The 20,094-nt window shown below is 36.9% G+C and overlaps 1 protein-coding gene across 1 annotated transcript in view; it reads left to right on the plus strand.

The window, feature by feature from the left end:
• Positions 1–20,094, plus strand: part of TRPM1 (transient receptor potential cation channel subfamily M member 1) — a 75,453-nt gene that overhangs the window by 16,672 nt on the left and 38,687 nt on the right. The window lies entirely within an intron of this gene.

A 20,094-nucleotide genomic window follows, 5' to 3' on the forward strand; every position in this document is an offset into this window, starting at 1 on the left:
CTTGCCCTTTAATTATACAATGAGGATCATGAACACTTTTCTGAGTATACCTCATAGTAAATCTTCAGTGAACAGTCCAGTGTAGATCCTATATATTAATTATTAAATAAGCTCTATCTTTAAATTGCCACAACAATTAATTTTTAATCAAGCATTCATCACAGAACTATTTCTCATCCCTGTGAATGAGAACCTGAGAAGTGAAAATTTTATGATCTTTTTTTTCTCTTTTGTTTTGCCCCTCTGGTGCTGACCAGCATTCATGTATCAGTCAAAGAGTCATAACCATAAGGAAAAGGAATTAAATCTAGTTTCTAATGTAACTCTGAACTGAAGGAAGATTGTTCTATTTAATGATTTCTGGATTCTCCTTTACTGCTATGCTCATTTATAGTAGGACATTTACTTGTGATTAGTACTAGAGATGAGTTGATTATAAAAGCTCAGTAGCAAAACAAATGATGATGAGATTGGCCTTTAGACTGCTTAGGATTTTGTTTGCCAGAGTTGTACTGAGCAAAAGCTATGCCAAATCCAAGGATTTTCAGAATACAGTATAATTCAGATAAAGATGAGTAGGAGTTATAGGGAAGTGGTAAATGTGTGGATCCCACAAAACACACAGCAGAATTCCCCCACATGCTTTCCAGAGCTGTGCTGTAGCTCTCAGCAGGTACAGGCATAGCACAGACAGTTCAGATTATTTCATTCTGTCAATGAATGGAAGTAAATACCTCTGGATATTTCTTAGTGACATGTTCAGCTCTTAGCTGTCACTGAAATAGTTCCAAAGTGCAATACTTGAGTCCAGTACAGCGTGTCTACGTCATAGAGAAATGAGGCTGTAATAATGAAGCATTTTTCTAAAAATTCCTATATTTACTTTCTCTGTTTTTACTTTTTCATTTTCTGTAGCTGAGGTATGTCTTAGGACCTCTTCGTTTTTATCAGGTACAAGCAAAGTTTTTAACTGCCAGCATTATGACTATTTATTTGATTCAATTTTGTTCTCAATTCTTGTGGGTAAAATGGCATTCAGCTTGCTGATTGAGTGGATTTGTGATTCTCTCTGAGGATCAGCCATAGATTAGTGAGGTACAGCTGGTATCTTCCTCCTGCCAAGTGGTTTTGGCACTTTTTTTTTTTTCTTTTTTAATGCCCTTCTCTGAATAAATCCTTCCTCTTTTTCTCTTCTTCACTGCCTCCCCTTCGCTCATGCTTTTTCATGTTTAAGGAGTCTAGTTCCCTAGACTATCTGTCTAAAGTGCTAATGATCTTTGCAAGAAGATGGCACACAGTAGAGTGTTTTTGAAACGTAGATCGTTACAAGGCTTACAGTTACAGTGTATGGTATATGACTACACAGCTAGATCGTACTTCTAATGATTCTATTTTCAAAGTGAGTTGCATCTAAGCTTTTAAATCCTTTTAGAGAAACCTGTTGAAAGAACGTGCTTTTGTTAGAAGACGTGAATCCTTCATCTCTTTCATTAAGAAGCAAGGTGTGAGCATGAGCTTGATAAGCTCTGCAGGACTGGAAACAGATGCATTTTTATTCAGATTCTTGCACATAGCTTCTATCAAAAATCATGTCCTACATCTTCTCAGATAGGGATCAATTTTCTGTTTATCTGGATTGATTTTTCTCTCTTATCTGTTAATGTCACAACTTCAAATGTAAAAGGAAGACTCATTGTCAGGCTAGATACCAGTCTTTCAGGCTGCATCTTACTGCTCAGGAAGCCTGAGGGAAAATGATTCTCACAGGGCGAATCCCACTAAGTCAGTCTGCTGTAGCGGCCTTAGAGCTCATCTCTGGGACAGAGAGCTAATCTTTCTGTCTGCAGGTATTTGAGATTGTGATCAACAAAAGGTAGATGAACCCTGCTGCAAATAGGTCTTGAGCTGTTCTGCATTATATGCAAACTGATTCGATGTAGATTTAGGTAATGAATGGCAGCTACCTTGTATCTTGGGAAACATTCAACATAATTAACACCTTTAATAGAGAAGCATGATGACTATTTTAATTTATTCTTTAGCAAAAAATCTCCTTTATTATTATTTTTCAAAAACAGTTTCAGACGGGTGTTGGAGTTTGACTTGCAGGACTCGGCTACTCTTTCAGTTTATGTTTTGAACGTAAATGGAATGGCATCTAAAGAAAAGAATGCAAAATACTCTCGAAATAAACTGAGTTTTTTGGGGAAAAAAGAAAGAGCTAAAATATAATGAGATGAGCAATGTGAGGAGGCATGCATGCAGAAATGTTGAACCCTTGGACAACTGTGAGCCCTACAGTGATAACAGGCCCCAAATACGAGTGGCTGGCAAGCAACTGGAAAGCGTTGTAAGCTCTCCTGGAAATGGTACGTGAAAATTTGTCGAAGTGGTGTGATTATCATCTGCTTGGTTATCCTGTCTGAATGTTCCATATCACAGCTTAGCATGCAGAGTGGCCTTCCTTGCAGTTAACACTTGATTCTCTTGCTTTTTGGTCTTCGAATTCACAAGACAATATTATATTGTAAACTACAGTTTATAAATTATCTATCTTCATCAGAAAATAGAACTTTTTTTTTTTTTTTTCTGAAAGGAGACTGATATCAACTTCCAAAAGAAATTCAGAATAGTGCTTAATTGTATATTTTACTTCATACTGGTTTATAAGTATTTTTACTGTCACAAAAATGTGGATTTCTTAGAAGGTTTTCTTGGTAACTCCTTAAAGGGCAATTACTATGTAAACCAATAGGCAGATAATTGATTACAGTATGTTGCTCATTTTGATACTGTCAATTTGATCTGTCAGATTTTCCTGTAGAAATCAGGAAAGAGTACACTTTGATTGCAAATGTAGTTTCATATTCAACTGATTCTTCACTCCACAGTTCACTTGTACTCCTCTTGCCAACTACATCAATGCAATGTAGGAACTCTGGCAGTCTTTGAAAGTAAACCGCATGCAGAATGGAAAATGCCAGAGAAGCACATCATGGCTTGGACGTTTAAAGCCATTCACAGGCAAAGATCCTGTCAAGTTTCGAATCCCAACATTCCGTGTTGATAAAGTGAAGGAGATGTCCAGTATCTGTAATTTAGTTGTGTAGCATAGCATATTAAATTACAATGCTCTTTCAACAACTTTTGCTTATGGCTTTGGGTTCTACTTCTGCTTTATAAAGTCTTGCATTTCAGCACTTAAAAACATTTCTCATACACCGCTCCTTTTTGAGGACACCTACAGCATGCAATTAAATCAAGCATGTTTCATTTTACAGTTAAAAAAAACCAACAACAATATAGCAAAATTCTGAATGTTTTATTTTTCTTTTTCCCTGTCAAAACAAACCCATGCTGTTGTGCATGAGTTTTTTCACTGATAGATCTGAAATAGGACTGTTCTAAAATAAAATGAAGGTTGCTGTCAGTGTTTTAAACAACATACATCTGTTTTCTATGTCATATTTGTTTTAGAATGCTGTTCATAATACTGTTTTCCTTCCCCTGTGCCTTTCTCAACTGACAGCCATGTGAGGAAAAAGTATAATCTCATGCTAATGCTTTATGGCGGCGAGCTGTAATTCTGTAGTAGTCAGAGCTTTGTGGAACTGCACATTCAGCAGTTGACAGTGCTGAGAATATGTCCTGAGTGCATCCAGCTTAGCTTGAGCTTTTGAAGTAAAAGGCAAATCATCTTACTTAGTCTTTCATGGGAACGTCCAGTGGTCAAATCCAATAAATCCAATAAATTACCTACACTGATTCTTTTTAATGTCTCCTGAGAAGCTTTTTTTTAATAATAATAATAAATTAAAAAAAAAAAAAAAAAAAAAAAACACAACTTTTGGCATAGTTTTAATATAACTGCATGGAATAGTTTAGGGCTAGTGGAAGATTCAAGATAAAAAGCGACACCAACCTGCATCTCCCAAGCCAGTCTTAATACCAGGCAAGCTGGGAAAGCAGTTACAGGCTGTTCAAAGGATGTTGAGAGAAATGCAGTGGGATGTATAGAAGTACATTTCACATCCTTTTTGTTTCTCATAGTTGCAAGCTAATAAACCTCTCTTGCTCACTCAAGGCAACCTGTATTTGTCAAGTCTAGCCAGAATTCAATACAGAACTTTTGAATAACTTTCAGTAAAAGATAACCTATGTCATATTGGTGAAGAGATGAGTTCTGTGCAGGCTCAGGTACCAGAAAGATTAGATCAACATTAGGGTTTTTCCTTCTTTACTTTTCAAGGAAAGAGATTTCAAAAAACCGTCTAGCAGGAATGTCCATGATTTCCAGCCAAAGAAGGTAATTATGTGACAGAAATGTGCTCCAAATAACTTGATTAACCACAGCATTGCAGTTTTATAAGTGTTGCTTGTTGTGATATAGCTTTGGTGAAAAACGAGGAGCATTCACTCTTATAAGGCAGACTATGAGGGTTGATACATGCCGTACATTCCAGTAGGATTATTACAGCATAGATCTTGGAAAGAAGGTAAAGCCCCAGATTCCAGTCTACTACATGAAAGCAGCAGAGATTTGATTGTTACAGCTATGTGACCAGAAGTTTTCATATGTTTTTAAAAGTTGTGTATAATATATTGCACATGGACTTTAATTCATATATATATAAGGTGCTTCTTTATGCTTTGCTCTTTACAAACTGAAAAAAAAAAAAACCCTTATCTTAGCAAGTTTTCAGTTTCAATACCAGTGAATGATTGGAAGTGGAGATTGATAGTTTTGGTCATGTATTTTGTGCTTCCATGTTTTTAGTGTTCATATCCTCACACTGGGTCCAGTAAGGCACTAGACCTTTTTGGAGGGGCTCTGGAGCCTTTACAGTATTTCCAGGTGAGATTATAAGGGTCAGCATGGACACCTCTACAGAGATATGGTTAAGTCTTTCTATATAATGAATGTTACAGAGCTATTGTTAGCAACACTGTTTATTTCTTTTAAATTCATTTCAAATTTCAGAACTTCTGCTGTATTCTAAAGCTGTAGTAACGAACTTCCCTCACATGCTAGACAAGTTGTAAAAGCACAGTCCTGTAACAGATGTGTCAGTAGCACTAAGACAATAAGTGGAAAAAGTCTGCTCTTTAAAATCACTTTCTTTTTCTTTCACAAAGAGAAACATTTCAACTATGTAGAAAAAATCTTCCATTGAGAGTAATCTGATTTATGGCAAAATACTCATTTGTTCAATATCAATTTAAGGTAGTAAATGATCCTTAAAAAAATTAGAGTTGGATAACAGCCTCCTCTTTATAAAAGTTGTTCTGGTTTGAGTGAAACTCAGAATCCAAATACACAGCCCTGGGTGTAAACGTTTTTTCTTCTATTTTATTAAGACTATGTTTATCGGTTTAGTTTTACAGCAGAATATTTAAGCTTCATAGCCTGATATTAATTTTTCTGGCATCTGTGTGAGAAAACAGATGGTGCCCTTCTTCTCTCTGTGCCAGTTCACGGCAATTTTTCTTTTGATAAATTTGTCCCTTATCATAATGAATATCTTTTCTGAAAGCTAAAATACTCCGTGTAATTTCTGTTGTTTAAGAACACTTGCTAGCCACCATTTCTTCTAAACTCAGAAATATGCCTGGTAAGCAGCAGCTGGTGACAGGTTGTCACAAATCTGAAAATCACTATTTTTTGTCATTGAGCTGAGAGGCCTGAAGCAGGAGAGTGCACCTACTGTTTCTGCTATCAAAAAATCATCTCTGACATTAGAGAGAGAGATGCTTCACAGGTGTAAGCCTATACCTTGACTGTAAGGCAGGCCAGTTTCTGTATCACTCTTTTGTTATTCCAGTTAAAATTTTGATTTATGCCTGTCAAGAAAATAACTATTGTATGGCACCTATACAGTAGATGAATCTATCCACAGGTGCTGCAACGTTACAGAGTTATCATGCAAAAATGTAAAAATAAACCTCAGTTGTATCCTAACAGTATTAGTGAAATGAGAGATACATTCCAACAAATCTCAGTTGCGTGGGCTCTCTCATTTGTAAATAATTTGCAGCAAAACCTGCGAGCTGATTTTCTGCAGACCAAGGCAGTGTTACTTGGAGAACTTTGCAATTATTCTCAGATGCTGCTGCTTAATTAGTAAGTTTTGAATTTCCATTCTAACTGATCCTTATGTAGACATAAGTGTTTTGTGCTTCCAGGGCCCCATCTTGATGTGCTTTGCTACCTTTTGATGCTGGATGGAATCACCAAGTGCATTAAATTGCACTCTTTCCAAAAGTAAAGTTGGGGGCTGCCATTTTTGAAATGTGGGTTTCCCTCTGTCAGAAAGAGCTTTGTAATATTAGCTTGAATACAGAAATAGAACATTTCTTGCATACATTTTCATGATGAGTTTTCAAATTCTACAACTTTTCAAGGTGAAATTATGGCATTGTAAGCCCTGTGTTTCTTTTATCTAAATGTTAGTGCAAGTTAGGATTATTTGTTCACACGTGTCTCATGGCATATGGTGAAAAGAGGAATCTAGTCAGAAACATTTCCTTTTGTTCAGTCACTACCATGCTGTTGTTAGCAGTGTGTTTTTTATTGTGTCTGTTTTGTACTTTCTGTATGTTCTTTATTTGTGTAAAAATTCAAAACAAAATATACTGGGGAGAAAATTCCTAAATTGTGTTTTAGCTGTTATGCAGCTAAAGAAGTAAATACGATATGAGATTTTTTTTTCTAGTAATTCTTAGAAGAATTATTAACTTTGGAATCTCTCTGAAGTGTATTTACTGCTTGCTTGCATTTATGTTTTAATTAGTGTGAGGAACATAACAAGTTTGACAAAGCTGAAAGCTGCAGTGCCTCATACTGCTTCAGCAACTTACTGGGGTTTTAATTTATCTCAATCCCTAGACTGATCAGCAGGGGCCCCCATTTATAACAATAGATTTCTATTCAAATATTACATGAATTCAGAACGCCTACAAACAGGCTTGGGAATAGGACTGACTTCACACATTTTTTAATGAGCAGGTAAATAGTGATTTACTGTGTAAGACAAAGTTGGATAATCCATGTCTGTGCCTTAAACTTTTCAGGTGAACACAAAATATTCATCCTATTTATTGTAGAGAACACTTTGCACCATTTTAAAACTCTAGTTGTGTGTTAAGTATGCATACTGAATTTCAGTCTCATTGGCTTGGACAGCTTTCTGTGTACAGTACTGTTTCCAGGAAATCAGAGGGGCTATTTATCGCTGTAAATTGTGCTTAAGCAGTCAGAATCAAGAGTTAAGCAAATGCCTTCATGTTAAAGGTTGGGTGTGAGTAGTCGAGGTGGGAGAGGAGCTCAAGCGATCAGCACGAGGTGGTAGGGCTGACATGGAATTGGTACTGGTCTGCTCTTGCCCTGGGTCATCAGTACTTTTTTTCTCATTGTTACAGCTTGCCTTTGATGTCAGTTATACTTAAGTAAAATTTGATGCTATTTTTGCTGTATAAAACTCCTTCAAACACACGCAAAAATAAAGGAGAGAGGGAGGACTGTGAAACATCTGTAGTATTCACTGTTGCAATGCACAATTTAGAAGTGTTTCCATAAGTGATGCTTACAACAGTTAACCGAATTACAACAACACTTACCAGTGAATTTCTGCCAAAAATAACCCATTTCCCTCATGCTTCTCACAGGCTGCAGCAGACGTTGAGTTATCAACAGATAATATAAGCTGTGCCAGTTTTCTTCTGTTCTTCTTTAAAGATATTCTTTCCAATTCTGAGTACTTGACAAGCTCTAAAGGAGTGCTACAGATGAGTTCAGAGTTGAACCTGGGCAATACAGAAGGATGTTTTTTAGTCATTTATACACCTGTGTCATTTGGAGAAAAAGTGCAGTGGTAATATTTGAAAGTAGGAAGAAAGCTGTCAAAATTATTTTACAATTCTGTCCATAGAAAAGCACTCATTCCCAGCGTAAAAGGCAATATATTCTTTTTTTAAAGGAACTCTGTGTTTTCAGTGGAATGCAGATTGAGAACTTCTATGAAAGAGGGAATGCTTTTTATTGCCTCTGCACTTTGTGGTTTTGTCAGGTCTGACTCAAGATCATAACAAATTTGCTGGGGATGATAGCCTGTATTTTAGACTAAGCAGGTAATTCCTTTTCATATCCACACCCTTTTTGTATAGGACTTAGTGCATTTCAAAACCAGTATCTTTATTGGAATAAGCCTTTTTTCATGGATTACGCTGTTGATTGATTCCACTTGAAAACTTTTGACCAAATACTATCCATTGCCTCCCTGAAAGTATAGTGAGAGTGTAGTTAGAGATACTTTGAGTCTAGTTTAACAATTCAGTCCTGCACACAGGACCAACCTAAGCCCCAGACACCAAGGTACACATCTATTGTTTTTTTTGCCTTTGAGTTTTCCAAACAGTCCACTTACAGTCCAGTTACAGATTTGGCAGTAGCATCAGGTGGTATCTATTGAATCAGAATCTCTTGGGTCATTCACTTTTAAAAAATGATTCAATTTTTGAATAATGAAGAGATCTGCAATTACGTAGTTGATTTTGTCTTTTCATATGTGCCTACTGCTTTGCAGGATTAATTTTGTCACCAGTCAGAGCAATGAATGGTGATGATTTTACTGCTACAGAGCAGTACTATCAGGAAGGTTATGAATAAACAACCCTATTTCATTTTCATGTGAACAAGCTCGTCATGAGCAGTCTATCCTTTCATCTTTATCCATCCCAGACTGATGGACAAAGCTTACGTTTCCTCTTGGGCAGATTGCTGTCATGCTATTTCTCATCTATTCTGACATCTGTGTATGTGAGGTTTGTATTAATACTCACGACAAGTTTTAGTCTTTTGGTAGTGTCGCATTCTGTGAAATACTGGTTACTGCTTTAAGTTCCAATACAGCGATGAAAAAACAGGATTCTTTGGGCTACAGTTCATCTATCTTCATGTATGGCAATGCTATTGGTTACATAAAGTGTGTGAGCTATCAAGTCTTCCAGCCTAAGTGTATTGTTACATTTACTAAGTTCTCAATTATTCACACATAAGTGTAACTGATTACTCTGATAGATCTAGACTTACATCAGTTGTAACAATACAGAATGTGTTGCTTTTGGAAGATTAATCAATTTGTTCATCATTCCTACTTACTCCATCCAAACACGTGGTTACCCAGTGCTACTGGTAACCAAGGGAACTTTTTTCCGAGACAGTCACAGTGAGGACAGCAAAGAGATGCATATCTTTATCCCTTTCCTTCACAGTGCATTTATATCAAGCCCTGTCACAAAACAAACTCCAAGTGCTGTGAGCCTTCCCATGGTATGAGTGCAGGCATCCATGAAAACTGTCTTTTGTGTAGTGGCATTTTCTCTGAGAACGTCGTTTTTTCACTCGTGTATTATTCCTTTGAACTCTGAATGAGCACTTCAGCTGAAGTTGACAGAATTATATATTTGAAATTAAAAGTCAGTGGTTTCTTCTTCTTGTCATAGAGAATTTGATCATAGGCATTTCAGATGGCAAATGCAGCAAAGAGACTGCTTACTCTTTGCACTAAAAGTGTTATGAGGTTTTTAGCCAACTCAATTGTGCTTTATTTAATACACACTTCATGTAAGTTCCATTTCTTTGCTTCTACGTGACCGTTTCCCACACATACACACACCAGAAACAAATTAGTTATTGCACTATTATTATGCTATATGTGGATGTATATAGTCATATCTTGTGTTATCTGAAATACTATTCAGAATATTTTCATTAGACTGTAGGCATCCTGTCAAGCTTCAACTTTGTTAAAAACATCCAATACAAAATCTGTGTCTCAAAACAAAATTTTTGTTTGTAAGTGAGGAAAATACTGTCTGTAAATGATATCTTTGATGTCAGTAACCTTTGATCATGCTTAAAAGCTGCATTTTTTTTCTTTTGTCGAGTTGTCAGTCGTGTTACTTAAGCTGAGGTGCCAGAGCAGTTTACAGAACTGTAAAACAATCCCATTTACATTGAGGGAAGGTTCAGTGATAGTTGCACTTCAACTTTTTAACTATTGTTCTTTCTATGTGTGTATTTGTTATTTCAGTTTGAGCTAAGAAATGAATGACACAGGTGTGGTATTTTCAGTATTGATTCTTAAACTGTGTTTTGTCTTCCAAACGCAGTTACATACAGATACAGCTCACATTCTTCCATAAAGTCTTTCCAAGGAGAACCACACTGCATAGTCCATATTCCAGTTTCAGTTGTGATTCAAGTGCTCAATTAACATTTTAAAATAGATTTTCTGCCTTAGATGTTTCTGGTAATAATTCTTCCTGCCTCTCAGTGTATCAACCTTTTCTGTCTTGAAGAGGACAACGTGTTCCAGATAGAGGAGGCATCCATAATGGTCGCTAAGTCTGAAATGTGATTTTCACTGGAAAAAGAAACGCCTGTGGACTTCAACATATACTCTCCATTTCAGTGCTGATTTTGAGAGTGGTGAGGTGGTGAGCCTCCCCCATCGCCTGAACAGGATTACAGGCAGATTTTGGAACAACAGGAACTTAAGCCTGATGTGATTTCAGAGGTCAGAACTGACAAGTTGATTGTGAAACCATAGGAAAACTTATGCAACAGTGGAGTACAGTTGTGATATGCCCTGTTATGTTGTCTACTGAACAACACTGATAGTCATCTGTTATATTTAGTGAACTTGGTATGAAGGCTTTAAGCAGAAAATTCTCTAAATAGTGAAATACTCTACTTCCAATATTTACGGAGTGCTGCACCCCACACAGACTTCTGTGCTCGCTTTCTTTGAGTTCATACTCTTGTTAGTGCCTGTTGCTTTCTTAAAGTGTTTCCTCAGACAGAAATGAAATCCAAAATTCATTTTACACTGTAGTTTTCCGTATGTTTGTCTAATTCTTTTATACTCCTATCACTTCCTTCCTGCAGCCTGAAGGAGCTTTTGTCTCTTTAGGAAGACCAAGGTCTAGTTCTAAAATACAGCTATTTCAGTTGCATGCTTTGGCGCTTAGGGCGAGTCAGAAGTTGAGATTATGCCTTTAAAATATTTCTCTGTTAAGCACAAATGGACATATGGTTTTTGCGTTGGCAAACAGAAGTAGGAACAATGAAATAAGGTCAGTATAGCAGACTTCTTGATTGAAAGCATGTTGCAGCAGAAGGAGTTAAAATTTGTTTATTTATTTACTGTCATTAACCTCTAAATAATATAATTCCTAGCTGTGATCCTTAAATGTTTCATTGTTGGCACCCAGCTCAGCAAGGTAGATTTTTGAAAGTTTGATCAAAATTAGTAACTATCTGTAACTCATTATTGTCCTTTGCTATATTGGTAGTTCTAAAGTATGAGTGCAGAAAAGGTGCAGAAGCCCTTCATAGCGAGGGAATTAATTAAATCGGCAAAAGCAGCAGAGTATGAAAATGCATGTGATATGTAAAGTTACAAAATGAATGGCTTATTTACAACTTTGGCTGTTTTAGTACAGCGTTTTGCCTAACTTCAAATTGTTCCAAAGAGGATTAGATATAATTAATGCTGTATGACCTCCTTTTTTCTTCTTTTCAAAGAATGTGGAGCCGTACATCTAATGAGGACCCCTGAAAGGACTATTATGTCCAATTGTCTCAATTATGCAAATTACATTGATATTTTAGCAGAAGGGAGGGGTTACTTCAAATTAAAAGTTTCGGTTCCTGCTCTAGCCTTTCTGCCGTGTTGGCGTTTTTACAGTGAGTATATCCACTGTTTGAAGAGAGGAAAGGAGGTTTAACAAATTGGAGATTTGGGCACTATCAAAGTAGATTTGTTGTGCCTTGTTCCACCATGAGATGAAAATACCCTCTGGGCAGGGAGATGGGTCATGAGACTTCTAAAGGATTACCTTCAAAGGGAGTCATGGGATTGGTTTGAACAAAGAAGCGGCTCACATGCTTATCATATGAGATTCTCTTCTTAAAGTGGTGGAAACCCATCTTCTTGGGAATTCTCATGAACTTCAGAGAGACAGGAAGTCCTACCAGTAAGATGAATGAGAACTCTGAACAATAAATGGGACAGAAGCTCAGAGTTAATGCATTTTATTTATTCTAGATATAAATAATCTTTCCAAACTCTGAAACACTTCCAATGACAAGCAGGTAGGACAACATTTTAAATATTTTTTGTTTGTTTTGTTCCTGATCATCTTCAGCTTTGCTAACTTCTTTAGCATAAATATGCATAATTTGCAATTATGCTAAAGAAATGTTTAGGTAACTTACATTTGATTGGAGAAAAATAATTTAGTTGAAATAGTAGTACTTTGACTAGACTACTTCCTAGATTTCTCACTCTTTGTTTTGAAAGGCATGGAACTCAAAGCACTAATTGCAAGAAGACAAAATGAATTTTCAAGCTCAAAATTAGGTTTTTCAAAGCATTTCAGAAGTAGAAAATTACTCAAGTATGACTATAATAAGTAGAAATGCTGAGAATGTGAGATTGAGTGGAAATGTTACATATTTTGTTGCTTTGAATGCTAATCTGCAGAAAAAGAGGAGGATTTCTGGTTTATTTGTTTTAAAGGTTGAGTCTTTGTTCTTTAGTGTTTATTCAGTGTTCTTTAGATATCAAAATTTGTCAGTAATGCTCTCTAGAACTCACTGTTGGTGACAAGCCTTCTGATAAGCAAACCTCTTTCTGTGAGCATTTGTTTCTAATTTGGTTTATCATGGGCCAGTGTTAGGTCAGGAATTATTGAAATTTTGGAACAGAGTAGGGCATTATTTGTGGTGTTTTTTCTCACACCAGCAAGGGTTCTCAGTAAAGAGGTTTTACCTGTGAAAGATCTGTAACAACAGCAACCCCATCACATTTGTATCAACAATGCAGCTGTCATATGAAGCAGTGCTGTTTTGCTCTAAAGCATATTGGGCTCAAAGATCAAAAGTCTCTGAGTGCTCCCTCACCAAAATTCAACCTACATGCTGTCCCTGGGTATTCACATACCAGTTGTTCAGCTGAAGGGGAGCCAAGGAGCTTTTGACACTTGTTACCCCCAGCTCTTCAAATCACAACTCTGTAGGATAGTGCTCCATCCACTCCTCCGGCAATCCAATCATTCGACTGAAGCACACTTGGGGATTTGTGGATAGACATCTCAGGGTAACAGTTATTTCAAGAGGACCTATCCTTGTATTCCCTTATGGGGCAAGAAGCAACTACAGAACTCCTGCCCATGTGAGTGTTCCATAATGCCCCTAATTCAGCCTTTAAAAATCTTCTCCATTCAAGTGCTGTGGACTCTGTATTTTTTCCTTACCTCAGGAGCAGAGAGTCAAATTTAACCCTGCATATCATGGACACTTCACTCTGCGTTTGATACCAATATGACCCATGCTAAGAAACTACTTTTTGGCCTCATTATGTATTTCTTGACACCATTCAAAATACTTTTGTGATGTAATGACACGTAGGTGCATATAAGTTTCTCCCTCAGAACATTTAAAATGTAGGAGTCTTTTTAGAAAATTTTAGACATGAACTTCAAAATTCTAAGATATATTTATGGAAGATAATAAATACATCCATAATCAAGTCTGAAATTTTATAATAGTTTCAGTTTAATTCAAGTGGTACATTGCAGCTAACAATTTTAAGTCAAATACGTTGCTAAGTTATGCATAGTAGTTGAACGTTGAACGATACTTCATGTCATTAAAGGCAGAGCATCTTCTGCACTGTTTTCTGGGTTGTAATACGCTCTGTTGAAGGCAGTTCAGGTCTCTTTTCTGTTTAGAGAAAAACACTACGTGAAACATGTCTGGAGATAGTTTTAGGTTCCAGGGTATCTACTACTTTTTTCCACTCATGGATTCAGGGGTTTTGTAAAGGGGGTAAGGGCTGAAGAGAAAATAGACCCAGTTTTCTGAAAGCTGTTCTTATCTATGGACAACTATAAACTCACTTGAAATCTCCCATTTCTCTTTTGCCCTTTGTGATTTTTTTCTGTCCTAGAGCACTCACACTTTCAGAAGGTTCCCAGTGAATGTTGGCAACTCTTAGTTCTATTCAATACAAAGAGTATTTTAAACATACTTAGTTATTCTCTCTAGGGAGTAGTTTAATTCTTGAATTCCAATTCTTCCATAGTGATTTCTAAAAGATTAAAAAGAATATTTCTGTACAAACCCTGCAGCCCAAAAGTTAAATGACCTGGAAATACATTCTTTTTTGAAAATGACAGAAAGCAGCAGGGTACAGAATGTGGCTGATTGCATTGTGGCGTATTTTCTAAAGCTTACGTATTAGCTGACGCTCAGAAAGTAATTGCTTTACTGAGTGTAAAATTACCCACAGCAAGTTGCAATTTTTCAACAGCTCAAACTGTTTAACAGAATTCTACCTGAAGAATCTTGCTTTCAGGAAAACTGTATGTACTACAAAATGATGATAATTTCCTAAAGGGTAAACTGATTATCTATTACGTTATAGTTATATGTATATTTGAGAGAAGAGAATGTGTAGTCACAAAAAGTAAAAAAGATAAGTAAATATTTATTATCTCCAGATTTTAGGGACTTCTGGGATATGTATATATTGTATTACATTGTGATTATAGAATTTTTACTTCACAGTAATTTTAAAATATTTTGTTCACGTGTTTAGCTGTTAACCTTAAGCAATGGCTTTCTTTTACCATATCTTGAAAATGTGAATATAATAAATTATCCAAGTGTACATGTTTTGTGTGCTGTGCACTTAAAGTAATTAGAACTGTGCACTTAAGAACAAACTCGTCACAGATGCAGTATTTCACAAAATGCGTATTTCTACTCATGATTTCCAGTATTTCATAGAGAAAAATAATAAGGTTTCAAGCTGTATCATTGTATCACTCGTGACAAATCATCACTATTAACTGGCTTATCAGAAGTTTTGTGGTAGTTATCTCGGAATTTGTAACTTGTACCTCTTACAACAAGGGAGTGCTTACATTTTTAACCTCTTAACCTAACAAAACATGTTAAATAATTTTTGCTCAAATAGCTCAAAAGCTCCAATGCTTAATAATGTGGACAGAAATGGCCCAGATTGCTATCAGATTGAGCTGTAATTTGAGTTCAAGTCCATGGTTTTTGCATCTGCATAACAAAGTGCAAGTTAGTCTTTGATGGCATGTATAATTAACTTCTATTGCCACAGTTTTCTAAGCCACAAATAAACTGGAGACTTAAGTAAGTGGACAGCTTTAGTTAGAACTATTCATTGGCTTAGTATTGTAATGAGGGAAGTATTTTGTTATGCTTATGATTTCATGAGTATTGATCGGTTTCACAAAGTGAGATTTGAGGATATTGAAGCATAGAAATATTCTTCGATAATAGCATTTCTCTATTTCAGGTTAGAATAGACTGGTTTTTCAGCTCTGTTCTCCAAATGGTTGTTGAGTTGCTTTGTTTTCGCTGTGCCAGCTGTGTCCTTACATTGATGCTGAACTGTGCCCAAGCAGCTTTATGTGCTTTTATGTTGGGCATCCGGGCTCAGCCAGCACACTTTACTAATGCGCCTTCACAGACTGTGTGCCAGAGCTGGATGTACACAACCATGGCAGAGCAAGCCAGCTCTGCTGTGGTGTTGAGGCTAGAGTCATTGCTCACTTTTCTATAGCTTCTGGGAAAGCAGAATCTCCACAAGATGTGGTAGGATTGCGTAAATTTGGGAAAGGAGAGCCTATTATTTCCTTTCTGTATCCTGTATCCACAAACTAATTCAAGTGGACAGGAAATGATTCCTATTGTTTTGGCAGATGCTTGCTGCCTGCCTCACCAGCCAGTCCAGAACACAAAGCATAATGAAGGCATGAAACACTGTTTATTGGCTTCCACATCATCAGCAGGAGTGATTTCTGGCTGAGTTTGAGATAATTCAGATGACAGGCTTTTTCTGTGATAACAGTATTGCTAACTGGCACTGCCATCTTGCCTGTGTTGTTTGCTTTGTTCACGGACCAAATGGTTCTCTGGTTATCTTGCTGGAAGAACACAGGGTCAATTTGAATCATATGAAACTTATCTTGGGATGAGAACAAGAATTGTTTTGATGAAAAAGACTTTCATTTGAAGGAATCTTATAACTATCTTTATTCCCTTCTTGATGCTTATTAGCAAACAACATAGGAGATCCTCCTTGTTGCAAATATTATTTGATATTTCACATTCTCAGTAGCATCCCAGTGAGCATTGGAGTAGTAAAGGGAACTAACCCCACCAGTCTTGGAAAGCAGAGTCTATTGCAAATTCAGCATGAACCTGTGCAAACTGGATATGTAGAAGAGATCCACAGATATCTGTAGTGGATTTGAGGTAAAAGGATAGCTCGTTTGGAAATGCACCTCAGATACAGCCACTTGCAGGTTCTTCAGCTGCAGAGAAATGAAGGTGCTTATTTCTGGAAGAAAGCAAAACTAGAGAAGTACTTATCTAGGGATGGTGCTTCAATGCTTGTAAATGAGAAAAAGCACAAGAACTGCTGGCCAGACATGACTCTGCTCTAAAGCTGAGAAGCTGTGTACCGTGACACAGCATGTACACTGGTGCTTCCAGATGTCCCATTTATGACCCTCTGAAAAAGACCTGCTATTAGACAGTATAATTGGGAAGTTGTCATTCAAAGCAGCTCAAAGTAGAAATCCCTCTAGTATTGATTTTTAAGTTCCAGACAATAGAGATTCTGCTGATACAGTGATTTCTTTTTTCCTAATTGATTGTTGGGCAGAGTTGTTGTGGGTTTTATTTCCCCCTCAGATAACAGCAATGGAATTTGATTACCTGAATGGTATTTATAGAAGTCTGCAGACTTGTTCACACAACAAATGGACGTGTGCTTACACCACACATGTTCACAGTCTGAATTTCATTCCACTTCCGGTTATTTCTTTCTTTCTCATCAAAATAAACTGCTGCCCAGCCAACTCCATTTTTATATTATTCTGTGTTTACTTTAGCCTGTTTTTCGCCTAACACTTTTTTGGCCTCTTGTCTCCTCCCTCATTGCATCTATCCGTGGCTCTGTGCACCAGGTGCTGCTGTCTGTGGGCTGGCTTCTCTGCTGCCCAGCTGTGCCCAGCATGACAGAGCTTCACTGGAGCACAGCAGCTGGGAGCATTTGCTCTTACAGAAGGGCCTCAGGTGCCAAAGAGATGTCCTACAATGAGTGCTGTCTGACTGCACAACAGGGGCAAAGCTTCATCCCATCCTGTGCCCAGCCTGCCAGGCTTGCCAGCCTGTCCAGCAAAAGCAGGTCCATATTGCATGGAGCATCATTTTTTGGAGAACGTTACAGTTGAGAGGTCTGATCACACTGCTTTTAGGTCTGGTTGAGTTTGGGTTTTGAATGTGCTCCAATGACACTGTAACCTTCATCTCTGCCCTCCTTCCCCTCAACATTTTTTCACTTACCAGCAAACAGTGGAGTTCACTTATGATATTACAGGAACAACTGATCTTTGTAGAACTAATTCTTGTGTTTATTAATGCTCATGCTCTAAAGGAGATATTCTTTTGAATCTTAGTTTTGTTAACTCAGTAGTTAACTTATGTACAAACTAACAGTCTTCTCTGAAAGCTCTCTTTCAGTGCTATTGGGACCAAAAAAAATCCATGACAAGCAAGAATTTGAAGTGGTTTGATTTGGTTTTGATTATAACTTAGGAGACCTGTAGTCAGTTTTCATAGAAGAGAACAAATGTTATTGAGCATCTAAAACATGATTTTTCCAAGATCAGGTGCTGATAGGTACATCCGGAATTTGCAATAATAAATAGGATTGAACTTGATTACTATCAGCAAGTTGGGGTCTTGCTGTTATTTTAAGTTGTTTCTCAGAGGTCTGTGGAAAACCTGCAGTGTTTTTGGTTGCTTCTATCTTGCTAGTAGCATTTATTTCTCTTGCAACCCAACACTCCTGTTTCTAAAAACTAGTCTAAAAACTGTAGCTGGTCAGCCAGAGTTCTTTCAGAAGCTATCCATTCCAAGGCTTTTAAAAAGTGCTTAATTTTTTTAAAAACTCATAAGGGACAGTGTACATCCTTGCATTTTTTCTCATTTCAATCCAGACATAGGCATGTACAGAATCTGTATCAAACAAGTGGGGAAATGACCCATTTTCTGACACTGAATATCTGCTCAAGTATTTGCACTGGATTATAATCAAGCTTTGGTTAAGCAGATTAAGCAGACAAAAGCAGTGAAACTTCAAAGGCTGACTGAATGTGCTGAGTTTTTATTTCTCGTGATCTGTAATGCCTGCTTTTGCCTTCCTCTCGTTAGCACTGAAAAAATAAACCAGTGGAGCATAATGTGTTGTCCAACTGTAGTTCCTATAGTGACTGAACTCTAGTGGGGTTTTTAGGTGTGAAAATATTTTCATTTTAGATACCAAGATGCAAAAGCTTCTGTCCAAACACAAATATTAAATCTATGATTTAATTCAGCAGCTAAGTAGTTATTTTCATGCGAAGTACACGAAATAGAAAAATTTGTTCTTTGGCAAGCTATGAGGTAAAGCAATAATCAATGACATGGTGTGAAAATCCAAGTTGTTCTGATATCATAGCTTAGATTCTCCAGTGTTCTCTACAGAAGAGTTAAACATGAAACATCTGTTGCCAGCTGTGTAGTGGAAAATGCACCCCACCCTGTAAACTGATTTGGGCATTTCTGTCAATTGATCAATGATTTGCACACCAATGCAAAAATTTATTCAGACAAAAAAAACAGGTTCTTATTTAACAAGGCAAATAAAAAAAAAAAAGTGGACGTGACCATTGTATAAGGATCCTGTTAAGCTTGTTTTATAACCTTAACATTCTGTAAGTTAGTATGGTACGCAAAAGCACGTGTAACACCAACACCACTGAATGTAATGGTAAAAGGGCAGTGAGTTTGGAGGCTTGGTGGTTTGGGATCTGTTTATTCATCATGCTGTAGGCTGTGCAGCACTTAGGGGGCTACTCTGCTTTCTAAGCTATTACCAGACAGACTGTCAGAGCTTTCTTCTAACAGAAATCTGCCATTCACTTTATTCAGGAAATCAGGTGAGGATTTTACTGCTTTTCTAGGGAAGTCCCATTTTTTTAATGATGAAGCGCTGAAAGTTCACGTCATTTTTAGTGTTTTGTCTCTGCAAAAATTTCATTTCCGTAGGGGAAACTAAAACACATGGCTTTTGCTTACTACTTGAAAAATGCATTAATACTAGTTCCTTAATTCAAACTCAGAAGCAGCAAGGCAAGTCTATTCACATCATAAAATTATGAGTGCTTTAACATTTTTAATTTAATAAACTTTTTAGTTTAAAAGTTCCTTTTGAATTTTCTTTATGAAATTCGTTTAGTATGCCAGTCATAATGGTACTTTGCCTTACTGGTGATGGATGGACAAGCCCAAAAGTATGGGAAACTGGCCTGCAGCCATTTCTAAACCCGCAGCCTTCAGCATTCCCAGACCTAACTGGACTGCAGTTCTGCTGTAGGCTTTCTAGCCTCATTGAACAGATTCACTGCACAGGTTCTGTTCTAGGCTGCCTACACTTTATACTTTTTAAATGGTTGTGAGATTGGTCTAATTTAATCTAATTTACAAACACACCAAAAATGGAAATTTTATTTTGTCTTCAGGATTGTTTTCCTCATTTTGTGTCACAGTTGTCACCGTAGCTGCAGAGTTTGTATTTTTTTCTGTCAAATGTTCATTCACTTTCTTACTCCCCAGACATATGCTATTGCTGAGTTAGGAATGACTTTAGGAATAACTAGAACTTTATTTTGAAGAGGAAAATAAGAGGCTATTAATCAAATTAGAGAAAGTTTTTGGGAAGCAATTTCTTTGTACAAATAATATTACTAAATTATTATTTGGGTTAAATGCTGTCAGTTTTTTTATGTCACAGCTTGGCTGTACTATTTCTGTACTACTTTCAGTCCGTTTACTAATTACTAAATTAGAAAGGAGCAACTGCATTTTTGGAAGAGCTTTGGATACCTTTGGGCCGTCGAGTGTATATGTTTGGGTTTAGAGATTTTTACACACATTCA

Source organism: Lagopus leucura, unplaced genomic scaffold (assembly GCF_019238085.1).
Source record: "Lagopus leucura isolate 7727_CA_CO unplaced genomic scaffold, USGS_WTPT01 Super-Scaffold_100015, whole genome shotgun sequence".
Taxonomy (NCBI): Eukaryota; Metazoa; Chordata; class Aves; order Galliformes; family Phasianidae; genus Lagopus; species Lagopus leucura.